The sequence below is a fragment of the Macrotis lagotis genome, chromosome 1 (genome assembly GCF_037893015.1).
Source record: "Macrotis lagotis isolate mMagLag1 chromosome 1, bilby.v1.9.chrom.fasta, whole genome shotgun sequence".
Lineage (NCBI taxonomy): Eukaryota > Metazoa > Chordata > Mammalia > Peramelemorphia > Peramelidae > Macrotis > Macrotis lagotis.
This window is the reverse complement of record NC_133658.1, coordinates 150,178,901-150,199,096: the sequence shown is the minus strand read 5'-3', so window position 1 is coordinate 150,199,096 and position 20,196 is coordinate 150,178,901. Positions and strand designations below refer to the sequence as shown.

General features: G+C 37.9%; 1 long non-coding RNA gene across 4 annotated transcripts in view; it reads left to right on the top strand.

The window, feature by feature from the left end:
- LOC141514429 (uncharacterized) overlaps positions 1 to 17,748 on the top strand; it is a 92,216-nt gene extending 74,468 nt beyond the window's left edge. For 2 of the 4 annotated variants that reach the window (XR_012476033.1, XR_012476032.1), the window contains 3 exons: positions 14,315 to 14,429; positions 14,826 to 14,877; positions 16,320 to 17,057. This is a non-coding gene — a long non-coding RNA (uncharacterized LOC141514429). Of the gene's footprint in view, positions 1 to 10,100; positions 10,157 to 14,314; positions 14,430 to 14,825; positions 14,878 to 16,319; positions 17,058 to 17,544 lie in introns of those variants that run through there. The other 2 variants (XR_012476031.1, XR_012476030.1) reach the window with 2 other exon arrangements.
- The last annotated feature ends 2,448 nt before the right edge of the window (positions 17,749 to 20,196 follow it).

The window sequence follows — 20,196 nt, the reverse complement described above, 5'->3', positions numbered from 1 at the left end:
AGCTGTCATGGTCTTAAATATATTAAAAAGCAAAACAAAACAGTTATTTACAAATCATAATGTTCAGTGCAAAAACAACTTGCGATTTCTGGGCAAAGACGCTGCCTCTTATTGTGGAATATAATGGCCTACTGTTCAAATATGCTTGATTTCAGAATAAGAGACACACAGCTGAGCATTGCTTAGCCCAGTCATACAAGCAGAAGTCCCTAAGTAGACTTTGGAAAGGTCACATCCCTTTGAATTGACTGTGAAGCCTTTGAGGTTAGAACTCTCAAGCCTGATACCACCAGTTCAATCAGAGTGTAAACTAACATTTATGAATCACCTACTATATGTGAGGTGCTGACCTAGGTTCCAGGTATACGAAGAAAGGGCACAAAACCAAGCCAAAACAAAATTAAAAACAACATCCAATCCCTATTCTGAGAAACTCTCAGTCTAATGGGAGTAACCACATGGAAATAACTATGTGCAAACAAGATATCTAAAGGAAGGACTAGAGATAATTAACAAGAGGAAGACACTTAAATTAAAGAGGACTGGCAAAGACATCCTGGTGGAAGGTAATACTTTAGTGAAGACAGGAGGCAGAGATGAGGAGAAAGTTCTAGGCATAGGGGATAGGTAGTTCAGATAGGCTCAGATCAGGAGAGAAATATCTCTCTCTCCTTGTGACGGTGTGAAGGAATAGGATGTAAGCTGTGTCTTGACAACTCCTTGTGATTTGGATTTATCTCTATTCACTTAATAATAAGAGGGCAGGTAGGTGGTGAAAGTGGATAGAGGTCTGGGCCTGCAGTCAGGGAGACCTGAGTTCAAATCTGCCCTCAGACATTTACTAGTTAATATGACCCTGAGTAAATCACTTAACCCAGTTTCCTCAGTTTCTTCCTCAGCAAAATGAGCTAGAGAAGAAAATGGTGAACTACTCTGTATTTTTTGCTCAAAACAACCCCAGATAGGGTCACAAAGCGTCAGAAACAAACGAAAATGAGTGAACAAGAATGATAATAACTAACTTTTATATAATGCTTATTTTGTGCCAAATGCCTTATAATTATTATCTCAACTGATCCTTGCAACAACTCCAGGAAGTAGGTGCTGCTATTATCATACCCTTTGAACAAATGAGGAAACTGAGGCAAACAGATTAAATGACTTTCTTGGGATAGACACATTTAGTAAGTGTCTGAGGTCTTTCTGACTTCAAATCTGTGCTATTCACTGTGCTATCTAGCTACCAGATTTCTAATTGACCTGACCTGTGTGTATATCACTTAAATAAGGAAATTCAACTGCTTCTTGGCTGAAGAACATGAACTCAAAGAGACTTGGCTTATAGAGCCATCTAACTGCAAAACAAAACTGGGACTGGAACCCAGACCTTTCCCACTAGGATCTTTCAAATATTAAAAGGAAGATTCTCTTCCTGAGAGGAGAGAGTCTGTCTTAAAGTAATTTAGCTGAAGTTTAGGATTTCAAATCAGAATTTAAGAAATCCCACTAAAATGGCATTAATACTGGAACCTAGGTTAGTTTTCTAACCTTAGGGGTAGGTAAGGAATCCAACCCTGCCCTGTGCATGGCCCTGACCCATTATCTCCCTAGGGCCCTCTGTACTAGGAATGTTATTCTTTTGATGAGTTCAGGAGACCAAGAAACAACATGGAGGTTGGGGCGGGGGGAATTGGGGAGAGAGGGGACTTGAACAGAAGAGAAAGGGATGGGAAGGAAGACAGTGAACCTTCTTGGCAGCTTTCCACAGAGACAAAACAGAGAACTCGGGGTCTCCGGGGTTCTGTTCATCCGGAGTCTGGTGCCAGTATGGAATTTGCTTTTAAAGAACAACATTGGCCAGGTCTATTTTTATCCCATCAAATTAAAGTCTGGTTTCATCTGGAGCCCGTCCTTTTCTCCCAGACTCTTGTCCTTCTCCGCCCTAGCTGGGGACAGAGCAGGGAGCTGAGGTTCATTAACTGTAAGGCAGTGGGTTTTGCTATCCCTGGGAGATCTCTGAAGTAATGGGCTAGGGTTTGGTAGTCTGGTGGTGTCAGAATTAGGGGGCACTCAGTGAGCATGGCATCAAAGATAGCTCTGCCAGGAGAGCTTGACTGGCCCTAAATGGCAATAGTGGCTAGACAATATGATCCATAATACTCATGTCATTATTATGAAATTACCCTTCTAGGGAAGAAAATTTTCTCACTCAAGGCCGATTGTCATTGTCTCTAACAACCTGAAAGAAATAGAATAATAATAATAATTATTATTAATAATAATAATAATAATGATGATAGCAACAATAACCAAAGGTCAGAGAATAACCTTGACCTCAAATAAAAAATTTAATCCTCTAAGTCAATGGGAAATACTTTGGTTTTGAAGGCAGAAGATTTGGGTTCTGACTGTGTCTTTGCTACTTGAGCAAGATCTCAGGGAAAGCTGAATACTCTCTTTAGGGCTCTATTTCCTTATTTGTAATATGAGGGTACTAGAGCTGATGGCCTTTGAGGTCTCCTTGCTCTAGCTGTGTGATTCTGTGAACCAACCCTGCCAAACTTGTGCAGTTAAAAATTGGGAATTCATTGAGACCAGGAACCAACTATATTTTTGCCATTGCATTTCCAGGCTAAACATATAATAAGTCCATAAGAATTACTATCTAACTGACAAGAGAAAAGTGAAGGAAGAATAGAAGAAGACAAAGGAACTGGCCAGAGAGTGAGGAAGCTGTACAAAACTGAGGTTGATGGATTCTCTTTTACACTGAACTTGGGAAGGGAACCTTTGAGGTTTCCTGTAACCTGACCTGATTCTCTTGTGTCTTCTGACTCTGGCTCCAGTTCTGTAGGAGGAAGGAGAGGCAAGAAGATGGGTGCAATTTTCCAAATAGAAAATCTGAAGTATAGTGTGAGACTGATCCCATTTCCCACAATCTGACTGAGAAAATTCAATTCCCTCTTATTTACTTACACACCTGGGTGTCTCTCTCTCTCTCTCTCTCTCTCTCTCTCTCTCTCTCTCTCTCTCTCTCTCTCTCTGTGTGTGTGTGTGTGTGTGTGTGTGTGTGTGTGTGTGTGTGTATGTGTGTAGATACTAAAGGGGAAGAGCTGACAGCTGCTCTGAGCATATAAAACATGACATGGGGTCACCAAGAGGAGCTCTTTCAGCCCTGATCAGTGAGTGACCTACACTGCCCAGTGAACCATGAAATGGAGCTGGCATTTCTCATCAGACTGGCAGGTTGTTTCTGACTTCTAGGGACAGGGTCTGCATTAAAAATAATTGCACCTGATATTTCTCCAGTGCTTTGTATCTTGTTAATTGTTTTCCTCAAAACAGCCCTTTGAAGGAGAGAAAATAGACACTGTGAAAAGTTGAATGACTTTCCCAAGGTCACACTGCTTGCTCAGATTGACTGAATCCAGGAAACTTTCTCTTCCTCTGCAGTGACTCTCCTGCTCTCTAGGTTTCATTAAGGGTCTTAGTTTAAGGGGCAGCTGGGTAGTACAATGCACCCCCCGTGTAGTCAAGAGGACTTAAGTTCAAATCTAACCTCACATACTTAATAATTACCTCTCTATTTGACCTTGGGAAAGTCACTGGACCCCATTGCTTTGCAGAAAACAAAAACAAAAACAAAAACTTGTCATAGTTTATAAGCAGGAGATGGTCCTATTCTCCTCTACTACCATCAATACACATCTTGGGTGCTGGGACTAGCTCTGGATGCTACACTTTAGGAAGGTTGTTAATAAGCTGCATAGCACTCTGAGGAGGGTGAGCTGGATGGTAAAAGATCTCAAGATCACATATGAAGCTTACTTGAAGGGATTGAGAATGTTTAGCCTGAGGGAGAAAAGAAGCCAAGAGGGGGCATGATCACTGTCTTCAAGTAAATTTGAAGGGCTGTCATGTGAAGGAGAGAATAAACTTGTTATGTTTGTAGCCAGAGGGAAGAACTAGGAAAAAATGGATAGGAAAGTTTAAAGAAGAACATTTGTATTTTATTTTATTTTTTTAAAATTTATGAAATAAAACAAGCATTTCTATAACATAGTATAATGAAAAGGTTACACATGAAACTTCAGGTTTATTATGTATAACTTGCTATTCCTTTAAATATATAATATTTTAGCATGTAAATTTCTTTTTTCCACCTTCCCCCTGCCTTAGAGATAACTACCATTAGAAACAAATAGGTATATATTTTATATATAAATGTAGATAATATGATTGTTCTGTACATAGTTCTATCTATCAGTTCTTTCTCTGGATGTAGATAGTACCTTCCTATCATATTTATAGTAGTCAAAATAACTTTTTATTTGGGGCAGTGGATAGAGCACAGGCCCTGGAGTCAGGAGTGCCTGAGTTCAAATCCGACCCCAGACACTTAGTAATTGCCTAGCTGTGTGGCCTGGGGCAAACTACTTAGCCCTATTGCATTGCAAAACAAAAAAAAAATGTTAATGAGCCTTTTGTTTTAAATTTAACTGTTTTCTAAAGAGCAGAGTTCATGAAAGACAACCTTTGTGGAGCATGAAGGTTGAAATTTTGAAGTGGGAAGAAAACAAGTAAGAGAGGCCTTTGGATCTTCTTGAAGGCTTTAATTCATAAAAGAATAGGATGTCATTGTGACTGACCTATTGGGCGTGGAAAAGATACTTAGTGGACATAAGCTGCTTTATATTTAAGAAAGGGTGCAAAAGGCATCATCTAGGAAATCTTTGATTGGAAAAAGAGGTGGGCTCCAGTGAGGCATTGCAAATGGACAATCCGAATGATGCACTAGCTCCTAAGGAATGCTGTGAGATCTAGAGTAAGACCTTTGCCTAAGCCCATGGAGGCCATCTATGGAAGTTTTATGTGAGAACATGGACCGAAATGTGCAAGAAAGTACGAATGACTTGAGGCTCATGCCACTGGAAGGAGTACATACATAGATGAACTCTCTAGCCACTGAAGAAGTTAAGAATATTAGGATTGGGGCAGCTAGGTGGGACAGTGAAAAAGGCACCGGCCCTGAAGTCAGGAGGACCTGAGTTCAAATCTCATACACTTAATAATTACCTAGTTGTGTGGCCTTGGGCAAGCCACTTAACCCCATTGCCTTGCAAAAACCCCCCAAAATGAATATTAGGATTGTCTTAGATGTCACCTAGAAACATCTCCTTTACTCTTTATCTTTACAAACCAATTGTAGCCTAGGATAGGATTCTGGAGGTATATTGAATGCTATATAGTAAAGAATCTGAATGTCATTGAAGGTAATGTTGAGTAATGTAAGGCTTTTGAGTGGATAAATGATATAGAAACTATGAATTGCTGACAGCTTTCACCTACTGCTTCTAGTGGCTCTGAATTAAATATGGATTTCATAGCACAATGCTTAAAATATTTGAAGAATTCTTATATTCTTATTACTTCCCCCTTCAGGAACCTTTTCATCTATAGGTTAAACCTCTCCATTTCCTTCAGTTGTTCACCTTAGGGCAATTACAGCTCCACTGCCACCTTGGTCACTTTCTATGAATTGGACTGGAGTCCAATCTTGACTGTAACAAGACTCCCTTTGTTTCTGTCCCACTAGTACCAACTACTCTGGGTGTCCTTCCCCTCATTTCATCCTCAGCTCTTCGGCCATTCTGGTCTACTTTTCCTTCTGAGGGACTACTCCGTTTCTCTTCTTGTCTTAAGGCTTCAACTCCAGTGGTTGCCTGAAAGGCAGTGTGAGCTTGGTTCTGCCAGGATGGTTGAAGTGCATACGATGGAGACTCACCATCACATAGTGGAAAGAGATTTTTCTCCTGAACTAGGGAAAAGAGAGAAACATTGATGTCTTCCCTGATATTCGTTCTCCTACTTCCCTTTCAAGAGAAGGGCTTCCTGACAACAGCCCTCATAAGTAACTGACTTCCCATATCTGCTGTATTGTGGATGACCCCTTCATTGTACATATAGGGCAGATGTTTTAAAACCAGTCAGTCTACAAGTACTTTCTGAGAAGGCAATGAAGTACAATGGAGTCAACATAATTTGGACAAATTAATTTCTTTTTAAAGATCCCATAGCACTTCTTGGACTTTTCCAGCTATGTGGTCTCTCAAAGTCTGTACATCATACCCATTCTTTTCCTACAAAAGGACTCTATTACTCTAGGCTTTGGAAGAATGATTTTGACTTTATCTTATTCTGGACTCCAGGACCATACAACATTTCCAGCACTTATTCAACTATTCCTCCATAAGAGTAACCCTTCTCCATCCCCCTTGAAAACTCCCCCTTTAGAAGATAAGCTCTAAGAAGGCTTATCCTACAGCTATCATGTTTTTATTTGCACCCCCCCCCCCCCCCCCCCCCGTCACTTAGCCCAGGGACTGACACTTAACACTAAAATGCTCTATCTGTCTATCTAGCTATTCATCTGTTTGCTCATCTGGAAAATGAGTAGATAATCCATAAAGTCTCTTCATTTCCAAATTCCATGAATGCTAACCCTGAAGAGAACACCAAGTTAGTTTCCTCAAGGAGCTAATCTTCTTATTGGAGAGAAGACAATGAATAGTTAAAGCATTTAGAGAACTTTATGACAGAATCTATATTATATGACATAGAGTCTAAAGGAGATCAACTAAAGTGGAATTCAGTAAAGATTTGAATAGTAAGGAATAGATTCAGGGAATAGATAATTACTAAAGTGAACCTTGAGAGGTGGTAGGTAGGAAGATGGGAAGAGGGATAGAGAAGGTGTCAGATCTAAAATTCAGTAACTCCTAATACTTCAATATGATAATAGATTCATGCTATCAATTATATGGATACTCTTCAATGATGCAGATCTACCCACAGAAGTACTTCCACAATGCAGATTGTGGCTCATCCTGTGTGGTTCTCATCTCCCTCTTGTAAATTCTCCTTGGAGGAATCCATTTGACATATTGGAAACTTGATTATCAATATAATAGAAATGTCATTTTGTTAATGACTCTTCCTTTCATATCCCTGTCTGTTTTCTCATCGGATCACATTTTGTTTTTTATTGGTAGAAAGAGGATCATAAGATCAGGACTTCAGGAATCATCTAGTTAAACTATCATTTTACATTTAAGAAAGCTGAGACCCAGAGAGATGAAGTGACCTACATAGATGAAGTGACAGAGGGTTGATTTATCAGAGCTGATATTTATACTCAGATCTTCTGATTCCAAACCTAATATTCTTTTATCTGTACCATAAGAGCCAGGGTTCAAATATTGGTTTTGCATTTATGGACTGTGTCACCTTAGGCAAATAATCTAATCTCCATGGGCCTTAGTATGCTCTTGTATAAAAGAATGGAACTGAACCAAATGATATCTTAAGGTCCTTTCTAAGTCAATGGTCTTTTTGATTCTCTGATGACATCCTATTGGATGAAGTCCTGAGTCATTGTAAATAATCTTGTGTAGCAGCCCTTGGTTTCCAAACTTCATTCTTCAACAACTTGTATTGGCACACATTTTCTTTTCTCTCTTCATTCCCCCCCTTCCATTCCCACCTCCAAAAGTTATTCCACAGCTTTCAAAAGTGTAGGCCGTGCCAGTGATAAATTGCTGACTCCTTCAACATGCATATTGTTCAATTATTCACAGATGTGTTTGGCCTGACAAAAGCCATTGCTTCAGCATTCTGTCTGCTAACCGAAGGCATTCATGTTACTGTAGACTCAGCTATCATTAGCACAGACTTTTAGCAGCTTTCATCCACCCTACCCTTCTTCTTTCTTCACTTTATCATTTGCTCTTATGATTTAATTAGAACAAGGTTGGAGTTGGCTACTCTTCATTTATCCAGGAAGTCAAATAAACTAAGCTTTGACACCTGCTGAATTCCCCAAACTGTATTACTCTTTCCATTATTCATCTGTTCTGGCCTCAACAGGAATGTTGATTCTTTGCAGATTTCCTACACCTTGGTCTTTGGGGAGATTCTCAATTCCTTAGCTGGCTGAAGAACACTACACCGATGTCTGCTTCCTTGGCATATGGTGTCACCCTAAATGACTTGTGCATAACCTTTTTGTGAAGGAATCTCCCAGGCAGAGAGAGAACTACACCATGGAGGTCACCTCCAGTCAAGGTTGAGCTTTAATAAAGGGCAAAGTATATCTATACAAACAAAATTTGTCTTCCTTTCCTCCTTTTTAATTCCTCAGAAACTCAGTACCTTTACCCTGACTCTGAGTCAAGCTATAAAGGGACCCCTCTGGAGCACCTTAACTTTACACATAACCCAAAGTTCTCTATTCCTTCCTTCTGTCATTTTTTATTTCTATAACCTTTTCTGCTTTTGTGCACAGAAGGATCTGGAGTGAAGGGGAGGAAGGGGCACATTATTTATAAGTTTATCCATGTATGGAAACCCTTTTCACCAGTACAGATCAACTTACCTTCAAACATATTGCCCCCAGAACAGAAACTCCTTGAAAACATGGACTAGGTAATTTTCATTTTTGTGTCTCTAACACAAAACACAGTAGGTTGATTGGATATGGAACAAGATGTTACATCTTTCACACATAACCCTTCAGATACTGGAAGACAAGTATGATGCCACTGAAATTTTTCCTCTTAGGATTCCTATTATCTTCAATTATTATTCCTTTGACTTGGTTTCCAGACCCTTCTCTATTCTCATTGCATTCCAGTTTGGCAGTTCCTCTTAAAAGCTGAGGCCCCATAATGATTCGTATACTTCAGGTATTGTCAGATAAGGATAGAGTATTGAAGGATTATCACTTCCTTCTTTGTGGGTTGCTACAGCTCTAATAAATAGCCCAGGATTACACTATGAGAAGCAATACAGTTTTGTGGATACTGAAGTAGCCTCAATCAGGAAGATTTAGATTCAAAAACAGCATCCCTGATAGAAGCAGCTAGGTAGCACAGTGGGTCTGGATGGATCCATCTACTGGATCTGGAGGAAGACTCATCTTCCTGGATTCAAATCCAGCCTCAAAAACTTACAGTGTGATCCTGGGCAAATCCCTTAATTCTGATTGTCAGAGTTTCCTCATAAAAAGGCACTGTCTTTGCTAAGAAAACCCCAACTGAGATCAGAAAGTGTTGGACACAATGGAAAATGACTGACAATAATAAACCATCCTCTCATATATACTGATTATCTTGAAGATCATGACATTAGGGAGGTGGTCATGACAAGCAAGTGAACTGGATTTGAGTAAGGTGGGGGGTGGGTGAGGGGGACTGTGCTATGTCACCAGCCTTACTTTCTCCTCCAGAGACATCTGGCTACTTAACCAGTAGCCAGATGTGAACCACGGAGACTGGAGATGACTCTGGATTTGAGGTAGAGTTAAATGACTTGCCCAAGTTCACATAGTTAGTGTGAAGTGTCTGAGGTCAGGGTTGAATTCAGGTCCTTTAAACTCTCTAAAGCAATAAATTGCTGATAAAATGTCAATCTGCAAAGTTAAAGGAAGTTCTACACTGGGAGTAGCTTTCTACATGGATAAAATTACAGCTCTGTCTAGTTAAAATAACATATATAGAATTTTTTTCAGGAACCAAATAACAATGTTGGCTTATATTGGATGTGGAAGTCAGTTAGAGGTCTCAGATCCCCTATAGACATTGCTGCGACACCAACTGCTCCCACCCCCAGCCCCACCAAACTGTACTTGTACAGTTGATTATTTTGACCTTAAAAAAAGAGTTTTACATTTATCTCCATTAAATTTCATCGTGTTAGTCTTGATTCATTGTTCTAACCTGTCAAGATCCTTTGAAATCTTTATTCCTTCATCTAATAAATGGAATAACTCTCTGACCTTTGTGTCCTCTGCAAATATGATAAATAAGGGGTCGGGGAAGGGTATATTCAAAATTGGCCGAGATACAAAAACAAAAGGCATCAATAAACCTAAAAAGAAGAAAGAAGGAAAAAATGTTATGCATGCCTTTTCTTTCTTCATTTAACTTATTAATAAAACTTATGATCAGGACAAGTTCAAGGAGAGAGCCTTGGTATAATCCCAAAGAATCCTCCCTCCCAGTTTGGCATTTATTCATTAATTATCACTTTCTGTTTTTCAGATTTGAATCTGATAAAGCAGGGTGAAGAACGCTGAAATAGAGAACATGGGATTTAGGTACAAATCTTTACTCCACTATGTGACTTTAGGAAATTCTTATCCTCTCTAGGCTTCAGTCTTCAATTCTGTGAACTGAGAAGATTGGTCTAGGTTATAAGTCTAATGTCTACTTGAATTCTAAGTCTATTATTTTATCTGCGTATATGGTATCCAGTTTGTTTCTTTGAGAGAGATAAGTATCAAATATGTTTATATAAGTATATATATACACGTGTGTAATATATATTCTATAAATATGTTCATCTGGACATATGACTAAAACAGAAATGATTTTCTTCCCCTTCCTCTTCCCCTAATGTGCATCTTACTGCTTCCCCATGACTGTTGAAGAAACCACCATCCTTCCAGTCACCTAGATTCACAATCTCAGTCTGGCATTTAAAATCCTCCAGAATTTGACTCCTACTTTCCATTGCAGATATTTTATGTTACTTCTTTTCACACCTGTTCTAGACAAATTGGTTTATTGCCATAGTTCAGTATTCTCTTTCTCACCTGCATGCCTTCATAGAATTGGTTCCCTGAGTCTAGCACAGATCTCTTCTTCTGTTCAGTGGATTCCCTAGCTTCCTTTAAGATCTGCTCAGGGACCACTGATCGTTTTTCAGATCCTCCCATTTCTTACTCCTTTATTCCTCCTCTAATTATTTTCCTCTATTTTTCTGGACCCATAATGTCTTTTTTGATTTAGTTAATAGAATGGTAGTTCCTAGAAGGCAGGGATCATTTCCTTGTTGTCTTTCTTTCTGTGTTTAGCATAGCCTATAGGAAGCCATGAATGAGTTTGTTTAATTGGATGGAATTACATGAGAGATGTTTGTGCCCTATTAGCCAGCAACCAGCATGAATGGGGGTCAGGATCAGAAATGGGCAAGGGGTGGGCAAGGGAGGCCTTGTTTAGAATACAAGCAGATGATGTAGATTAAGGAAATAAATATTATAAATAATAACTGTAATAGCTACCTGGCAGGGTTCTATTAGGCTCAAGTGAGATCATGTATGTTAAGTGCTTTTCAAACCTTCTAGCACCATATACATGTCAGCCATTGTTGTTATTATTAAGCACTTTTTAATAGGACTTTAATAAATATGCACATTTGAATATTGGAAAATCCTATTTTTTATAACATATAGGTATATATGTTATATATTTCTGTGAAAGTTCAAAGTCCTCAGTTGACACTAACCCACAGGAGCATATAATTTTCTTTTTTTTTTTAACCTTTTTATATAAATATTTTATTTGTTTTCCAATTATATACAATAGTAGGTTCTACCTATCATTTTTGTATTGTTTTGTATTTTACAATTTTTCCCTACCTTCCTCCTCCCCCACAGAAGGCAGTCTGATAATGTTTATATTGTTTCCATGCTATACATTGATCAAAATTGAACGTGTTAAAAGAAAAATCATATACTTGAGGAAAAAATAAATTATCAGCGATAGCAAAATTATGTGATACATTAGACAACTTTAAAAAAAATTGAAGGTAATAGTCTTTGGTTTTTGTTTAACCTCCACAATTCTTTCTCTGGATACAGATGATATTCTCTATCACAAATCCCTTAAAATTGTCCCTGATTATTGCACTGATGGAATGAGCAAGTCCATTAAGGTTGATCATCACCCCCATGATGCTGTTAGGGTGTACAGTGTACCTCTGCTCATCTCACTCAGCATCAGTTCATGCAAATCTTTCCAGGCTTCTCTGAATTCACATCCCTCCTGGTTTCTAATAGAATAACAGTGTTCCATAACATACATATACAACAATTTGTTCAGCCATTCCCCAATTGTCGGATATTCATTCGATTTCCAAATCTTTGCCATCACGAACAGAGCTGCTATGAATATTTTTGTACATATGGGGTTTTTACCCTTTTACATGATCTCTTCAGAATATATACCCAGTAGTGGTATTGCTGGATCCAAGGATATACACATTTTGGGTATATTCTTTGGGCATAATTCCAAATTTCTCTCCAGAAAGATTGGAGGGGTTCATAGCTCCACCAACAACGTATTAGTAGAGCACATAATTTTCAAAGGAAGGTGGATCAATTCTGAAATCTAATTTAGGATCCATAGATGCTTTATCAACAGTGCTAGGATGGTAGAGCAGTGGTCCTGGAGTCTGGAAGATCTGAGTTCAAATCTGGATTCAGACTTTTGCTAAGCTCTTTGGTCCTGGGCAAGCCACTTAATCTTGTTTACCTCAGTTTCTTCATCTGTAAAATCTGGAAAATGATAGCACCTACCTTTCAGGCTTGTTGGAAGTATTAAATGAAATAATAATTTTAAAGTATTTAGTATAATACCTGACAGAGAGTAAGAACTATATAAATAATAATTATTATTTTATATTAATTCAGTAATTATATAATTCAATCATAGAATTAATTCAGAGAGCACATTAATTTTATTAGGGCCTTTTGCATATATTGAGCTATGAGGTTTTAGTACAGTAGGAATCAGTCAGGACTAGCTGATAACAATGAGTAGAACACTAGAAGATTTGAGATCAAATCTAGCTTCAGACACTTAACACTTTTGTGACCCTGCATAATAAGTATCAATTTGACATCTGTATGTCTCATATGTAAATTGGTATCATATTAACATCTGCCTACTGGGTTCATCGTGAAGGTAAAATGGGATAATGTTTGTAAATCATCTGTACTACTTTGAAGTACTAAATAAATGCTAGTTACTATTATTATTACTATTCTTACCTGGGATGCAACATGAGGGAAAGTAGCACAAAGAGAAACATTATGATAACAACTGTAATATTAAAGTTATGGGGAACACAGATGATTCTTTTTACAATAAAACATTAACTTTAGCCATGTCTTTCTCGTCCTATATTTGTAGAGCTGATTTTTTGATCCCAAGTGAAGGACTTTATATTTAGAGTTATTAAATTTCATCTTATTAAATTTTACCCATCATTTCAACCTGTCCCAATCTCTTTGGATCTTTACTCTGTCAGCCAACTTATTAACTTTCCCCCTTGACTTGTGTCATCTCCAACTCTGAGGAGCTTAAAAATCAATGTTTTTTAAATCAAGTCTTTGATAAAAAAATGTTGAAGAGAACAGAGGTAAGGACAAAGTCTTCTGGGCTCCACTGGAAACTTTCTTCCAGGTTAACAGTAAGGATCAATTAACCTTGGGGGAATCAGTTCTAATTTTTTCTCACTATACCATCAAACAGTTCACATCCCACAGAATCATAGAATCACACTTTCCTAGTATTGGAAAGAATCTCAGAGACCATTTTATACAACTGGTACCTAAACAAGGAACTCTCCAGAAAAGGGCTTTCAAACTACAGTACCTTTCAAAGCACTTAACCTCTTCTTTGGATTGCTCGAATTGATAGAAAACTTTTTTCCTTCTCTTGAACCTAAAGGTTTTTTCTCTTTACAATTTCCATCACCAGTTCTGCCTCTTGGGGCCAAGCAGAATCAACCTCACCTTTGTTCCACTGGAAAAACTGGGATGTAGCTATTAGATCTGATCCTAAATCTTCTCTTTTCTAGGCCAAACATCCCCAGGTCCTTCAACCAATTATCAAGTAGCATAATCTCCAGGCTCTCCTCTGGACATTTTTCAGCACTGCAATACCATTCCTAAAATGAGACATTTTCTCCCTTTTTCATACAATGATGTTAAGAGAGTTAGCTAGATAATTCTTCCTTGAGGATTTGTCACTTCAAACACATACAATTTCACTCCTCCATTTAAGGAATGAATTCACAAGTCATCTAAAACCAAGTAGATGGCCTTTGAGAATTGCTGTGCCCAAACAATTCATTATCCTACGGGTAACTTGGTGATGAAATTCTCCATATTTGTTTGGGCTGACCTTTAATCACTGTGAAGTTAGGTGATATGGTTAGAGATCTGAGTCCCTGAGCCTGGAGTGAGGAAGACTTGAGTTCCAGTCTGACTTCATACACTTATTAACTGTGTGACCTGAGACAAGTCACTTAACCTTCATCTGCCTCAATTTCTTCAGTTGTAAAATGAGGATAATAATAGTACCCAACTCTCAGGGTTGTCATGAGGATCAAATTAGATATATGTGTAAAGTACCTGGAACATATTAGATGATTAATAAATATTTATTCTCTTTTTATTTCCCTCTAGCAAAATAGGTTGTCAACAGGCCACCTTGGAAAGACTTTTTGCTCCATAAAATGTTTCAGAAGGTGCATCTGGCCTTGGAGAGCTCAAGGTTACTACTCACCAGAAGGAGATTGAGGTAGAAATAAAATTTTAGTATTATTGTAAGAAACTTCATTAATTGCCATGAAGAAATTAAAATATTTCCCTATTCTTCTTATTTAGTAACCCTAATTATAAAGAGAATAAGAAAAAAAAATTCTAAGTGCCTGTAAAGCTCTTTTGTTACTTTATCCTTTTTTTCTCATAATAAACATTTTTTATCTGTCTCATCACAATTTTATTTTTTTAACCTTCTGGAGTGTGCCTGTATCCTATTTGCCTTTCATATGTCTTAGATAGACCTCCCTTTCCCCCTTTTTCCTCTCCCTTTCTCCCACTGAATTCCTTTCTTTGAAATATATTCCCCTGGAGTCCTGGGATTACATCAACCTTTGTGTAATAATGCCATCTTTGTGTGTTTTTTTTTTTTTAGGTTTTTGCAAGGCAAATGGGGTTAAGAAGCTTGCCCAAGGCCACACAGCTAGGTAATTATTAAGTGTCTGAGACTGGATTTGAACCCAGGTACTCCTGACTCCAGGGCTGGTGCTTTATCCACTGTGCCACCTAGCTGCCCCCATCTTTGTTTTTTAATGACAAACCCTAAAAAGGCTGATCATTGTCTTCGAAGATTTCCTTCATTTTCATTTTACCAAACAATTATTCCTTATTGGTCGTAATTGGGTCTAGAATTACAGTTCTTCTCATTGCTTTTGCTACTTTCCAAAAGAAAAGCAAATTTTTTTAAAGTATCAGTTTGTTTAGATTTTGATACAGAGAAACAGAGTTAAAGGTCACTACCACAACTGTATCTTGCCTCTGGGCAAGTTTTTTTTATTTACAACAGAGTTATCATCAGTGTCCTTCTTCTGGACAGGGAAATTTTATCATAATCTTGCCACAATTTAGATTCTATCTCTCCCTCCCTTGTTTCTCACAAAAAAGGTTGAACCAAACGTCATTTCTGGGATTCCCTCCCCTTTTATTAATCTAGTATTTTTGGACATGTGTTTCATTGATCATATTCCAATCAAAAATCATAACTCACATAGTTTCAGTGGTATGACAAATTTACCACCTTGTATTAAGACTTTGTTTTCTAGCCAGGTTTTCTATATATAGGGTGTGTATTCCAAGGAGTTGAACAGCCTTGAATAGACCTGAGTCCATATCCTATCTCAAGCTCTTATTAATTGTATGACTATGGGAAAAATTATTTAATCCATGAGCCTCAATTTCCTAATCTGTGAAGAGAATAATAGCATCAAACAAGCAAACATATTTATGACATTTTGAAAACCTTAGAGAAATAAATGGATGCTAGTTGTTATTGCTCCTCTTCTCTGAAGTGGGGCTGCCTCAGACTAATTTATCCTGGATGAATTCAGGAAGAATTGGGAAAAGGAAACTGTTTGCTGGTCAGCCAAAAGTAAAAAGAGTTGTTTATGCAATGTGGGGGTTTATTTCACCTAGCAGAACTGGCCATGTAATTAACTTTTCTCTGTGGCACCTCCCAGAGTCCCTGGGCTCTCTTTATATTCACATTTTCCCATCTCAAGGATATTTCAGAGCCAAAGATTGTTGCATTAAGGCATTTGTTCTCTCACTTCTTAGAGAGTTCAGGAGGTTAGAACCAACATCTGGTTCTCAGATAGTGAGAATTCATTACCTTGGGACTCATGCCATACATAGACCTCTTTCAATCTCCCTGGCACTTTCTGAGTCCAAGTCAGGGAGGGTCTGAAGTTAGAGAGAAACCGAAGAGAGGAAAAGTCATTTTTTTTGAATTACAAAATTGCTTCTCTATCCTCTAGAAACATATATAGACAGTGAAAGGCCTCTAGGTTTCTCCCTAGGACTAGTTAGTTCCCTTAACTAATCTTACCACGTGTGACTGATTTCCTAGTGCCAACTCCCATTTTGATTTCAGGACAAGACCATTACCATAGATCTACTTGATTTCAAAGGAGCTACTATGAATTCCAAGAAGTTCTTATTAAAGAATCAAAGGGAAGTGGATAGAGCACCAGCCCTGGAGTCAGAAGGACCTGAATTCAAATTCCGCCTCAGACACTTAATTACCTAGCTGTGTGATCCTGGGCAAGTCACAACCCCATTGCCTTGGAAAAAAAACCTAAAAAAAAGTCAAGGGGAGGCATCAGGAGAGAAGCTGGGGGAAGAAAGTAGAGTTAAAAACAACAAGAGTATGTAGAAGGAGGAATAACAGAGAAGATCAGAGGAGGGAAATAAATCAAGATTAAAGAAAAGAGAAAAAACCTAGTGGGAGGATGAAAAATGAGAATACCTAAGAGAAAGTAAGTCAGAGAGTAGAGAGAGGGTGAAGGAGAGAATGGTTAATATGCTCAGAGAGCAGGGCAGATAAAATTGATCTGGAAGGAACCTGAGGAATCATTCAGTCAAACTCCTCGTTTTACAGAAGAGGATATGGTGGTAAGTTAATGAAATGCAATGCCCTTTCCATGACTCTATGCTCTGATCACATGAAATAAAAATCAGAGACTTTGGTGCTATTAGCAATGCCAACTCTTTGTATCCTCTGTCTTTCCAGGATAGCATTTTTCTCTGTCTTCTTTCTGGATTGCTCCATGGGAGATGGAGACAGGAGATATAGGAGACTTTAACCCTACCACCATCTTCTTTCTCTCCCCCTTAGCAGTTCTTTTTTTTTTTTTTTTTTTTTTTTAGGTTTTTGCAAGGCAAATGGGGTTAAGTGGCTTGTCCAAGGCCACACAGCTAGGTAATTATTAAATGTCTGAGACCAGATTTGAACTCAGCTACTCCTGACTCCAGGGCCAGTGCTTTATCCACTGTGCCACCTAGCCACCCCACCTCCTTAGCAGTTGTGATAAATTAAAGGTTTTCAAAGACAAAGGCTACTCAGAATCAATGAGTGTCTGAGACCAGACACTCCTTCTTCAGTTCCTGCACACAGTCTTGATGTCTCTTTTTTCTCCCCTAAAGAATAATCATATCAGGTAGACTTTCAGGTTCATCAAAGCAAAAGGGAGCTAATATCTCTTCCATCTCAGTATAATGCTGAAACTATCCACCATAGTGTCAGCCCCAGATCTTGTTATGAACTTGATTAGGAATCACCCCACAGAGCTCAGTATGGACTTTGACTTTCTCCATAGCACCTCATAATGAAGAAGGTGGAAAGGAAGGAACAAAAGAAAGGAAACTCCTCTGTCTGTTAAAGTTGCAAAGCAGAAACCAAGGGAGATACAGACCCTTGTCATCAGCTTCATCTACAATCTAAACTAACAATCCTTTTTGTTCATCTATTATCTAAATTGAGCTCATGTTCCTTTTTAAACTTTTTTAACCTGCTCTTGAAAAGCAAGACCATTTCAATAAAGAAAGAACATAAAAGAGGATTTTTTTTAAATTGTAGATTTCTTTAATATAGCTTTAAAACATGAAATTTACCATTATAGCAATATAACATCCTTACTGATCTGGTTTCCTTTCTGAAATTCCACTATTTTGTGTGGGTGTGTTTTTGCTATTTCATACTTTTCTTTCTGTTTTTGTTCCTCTTCTTATTCTTGTTGTTCCTCTTCTTTTTCTTCTTGTTGATCTTGTTATTTTGCTTTTTGTTCTTGTTGGCATTCTTCTCTTTCTCCTTTTTCTTCTCCTGCTTCTGCTTCTTTTCACCATGACAACCCTACAATCTCCCTTAGCAACAAGTCTGTGTGGAAGGAAGATCATCAACTTGTGGAAGGGAGATCATTCATTCATCAACTTGAATGAATCACAAAGATAGTTCTTATTACTGCCCCCCCCATCTCTGCCACTTTAGAAATGGGAGAGGAGGGACAGAGAAGCAAAATGATTTACCTAGAATCACATTGCCAGTTAATGGCAGAACCAGAAGTAGCATTTAAGCTACTGACAAGCATGTGCTATGTACAAATACTTAGCTAGACCCTAGAGAAGATATAAAGTCAAGATATGTCATGGTCCCTTCTCTCATGGAGCTCATAGTTTATTAGGAAGACTGGACAAAAATATGCATTATTCTCTCAGTCTAGAGTTCTTTTAACATTCATAATTCACCTTCCTCACCTTGCTATTCCCAAATATCATCCAAAACTCAGACTGCCAGAAATGTTACCAATTAGAACTTCATTTGAATTAAAAAATCCTCTTTAAAAATAAAAATGCCCCTAGGAAGGTTAAACTATCAGCTATTACTACCTTGCTGCAGATTTCTTTAATCAGCTTGATTTTCTTCTAACACTTTGCTGAGATTTGCTGTATTGAGGGAGCTGACTTTGGGAAGCTAGTTTTGTAATTTAGATGAGAGTGTGCTGGTAAATATTTAACATTTGGCTTAGGGGGTGTTTGTGGACACACTTAAGTTTGATCTGCATTATTAACATCTTGTCCATCACTTACTTAAGCCTAGATAATTAATAAAAAAATCCAACCTTGCTTTATAACATTTTATGATTTCTGTGATATAACTGCTTACAGTAAAAATTTAACAATAGACTCTAATAAACTGGTTCAAGATCACTCCAGCAAACTCATGCATACAGGGCATGTAGGGTGATTAAATTAGGGAAGAATAACCCAATTGGAGGGGTTTTGCAATCAGCGGGAGAATGGAGGTATTAGACCACTACTGACAGAAAGGATAGGGACATTAAGTGGTACAAGATGCTTTAAAAGGGAGGAGAGGCAATATCAAAGTTAGGATTTCTATGATTAGATTCTTCTCTCTTCATTTGTTTCTCTTGTTGAGCTATTTACCTTATATACCACCTCTTCCATGAATGAAACTTTCCTTAACTTTTCTCTCATTTTATTTATATCCCAGTTAGTAATGGTTTACCCTTCATATGCCACATTGCTTTTTGAACCATTCTATAGCACATATAATGTAATATTGTATATGTAGTTAGTTATCTTTTATGTATTATCCTTTTAATCACACCTCATAAGCTCCATCAGGACAGGGATCAGTTTTGTAATACTTTTTATCCCATCCTTAGCTTAGCATAACTTCTACATACTAATAAGCCCTAAATAAATAGTTGTTAAAGTTGAAATTCAGATTCCAAGCACTTCTTATTTTTTTCTTAGATATTTACTCTCTTTTAAAAATGAAAATCTTCCCAGAATGTGTGTCAAGTGATACTCAAGACTTGATATTACGAAAAGTGAATCATTAATAGTGAAATCCAGGCATCTTTGGCTTTGGGAAAACTCTTTATAGACAGGACAACCTTCTTGAGATTCTTTGAATCATATTTAGAACCACCAACCAATGGGACTAGTCCTGTGTGAGGATCTCGAATTTTCATTGACTTGGAGGCATCTACTTCCTAGTCCCTTTTGATCGCCAGCTGATTCAATTCTTTCCCCACTAGCTACTTTCCTGTCCCTTTGTCTGCTTTCTCTTTTGAAAAGGGCGACTGACTTGTTCCAAGGAGATCACTGAACATGGAGAAGATGTTAACCCTTAATAGCTTCTTGATCCTCTATGATTTTTAGCAGCAGCAGCAGCAGCAGCAGCAGCAGAAAAAACCCCAACATAATAGATAAATTATTTCAACTAAAAATAAATAAAAAGGATAAAGATTTTATTAGTCTAAACAATTCTTATTCTAAGTCAAGCCTTCTATTAATGCTTGATCATAATCTATTGCTTTGATCATTGCTTGATCAAATCTATTGTCTGTGCCATTTTCATCCCTCCCATTTCCCATAGATAGCACATTGAGAGCAATTTCATGTTTATTCCTTTCATTTTTGCATTCTGGAAGATTCTCCAGAAG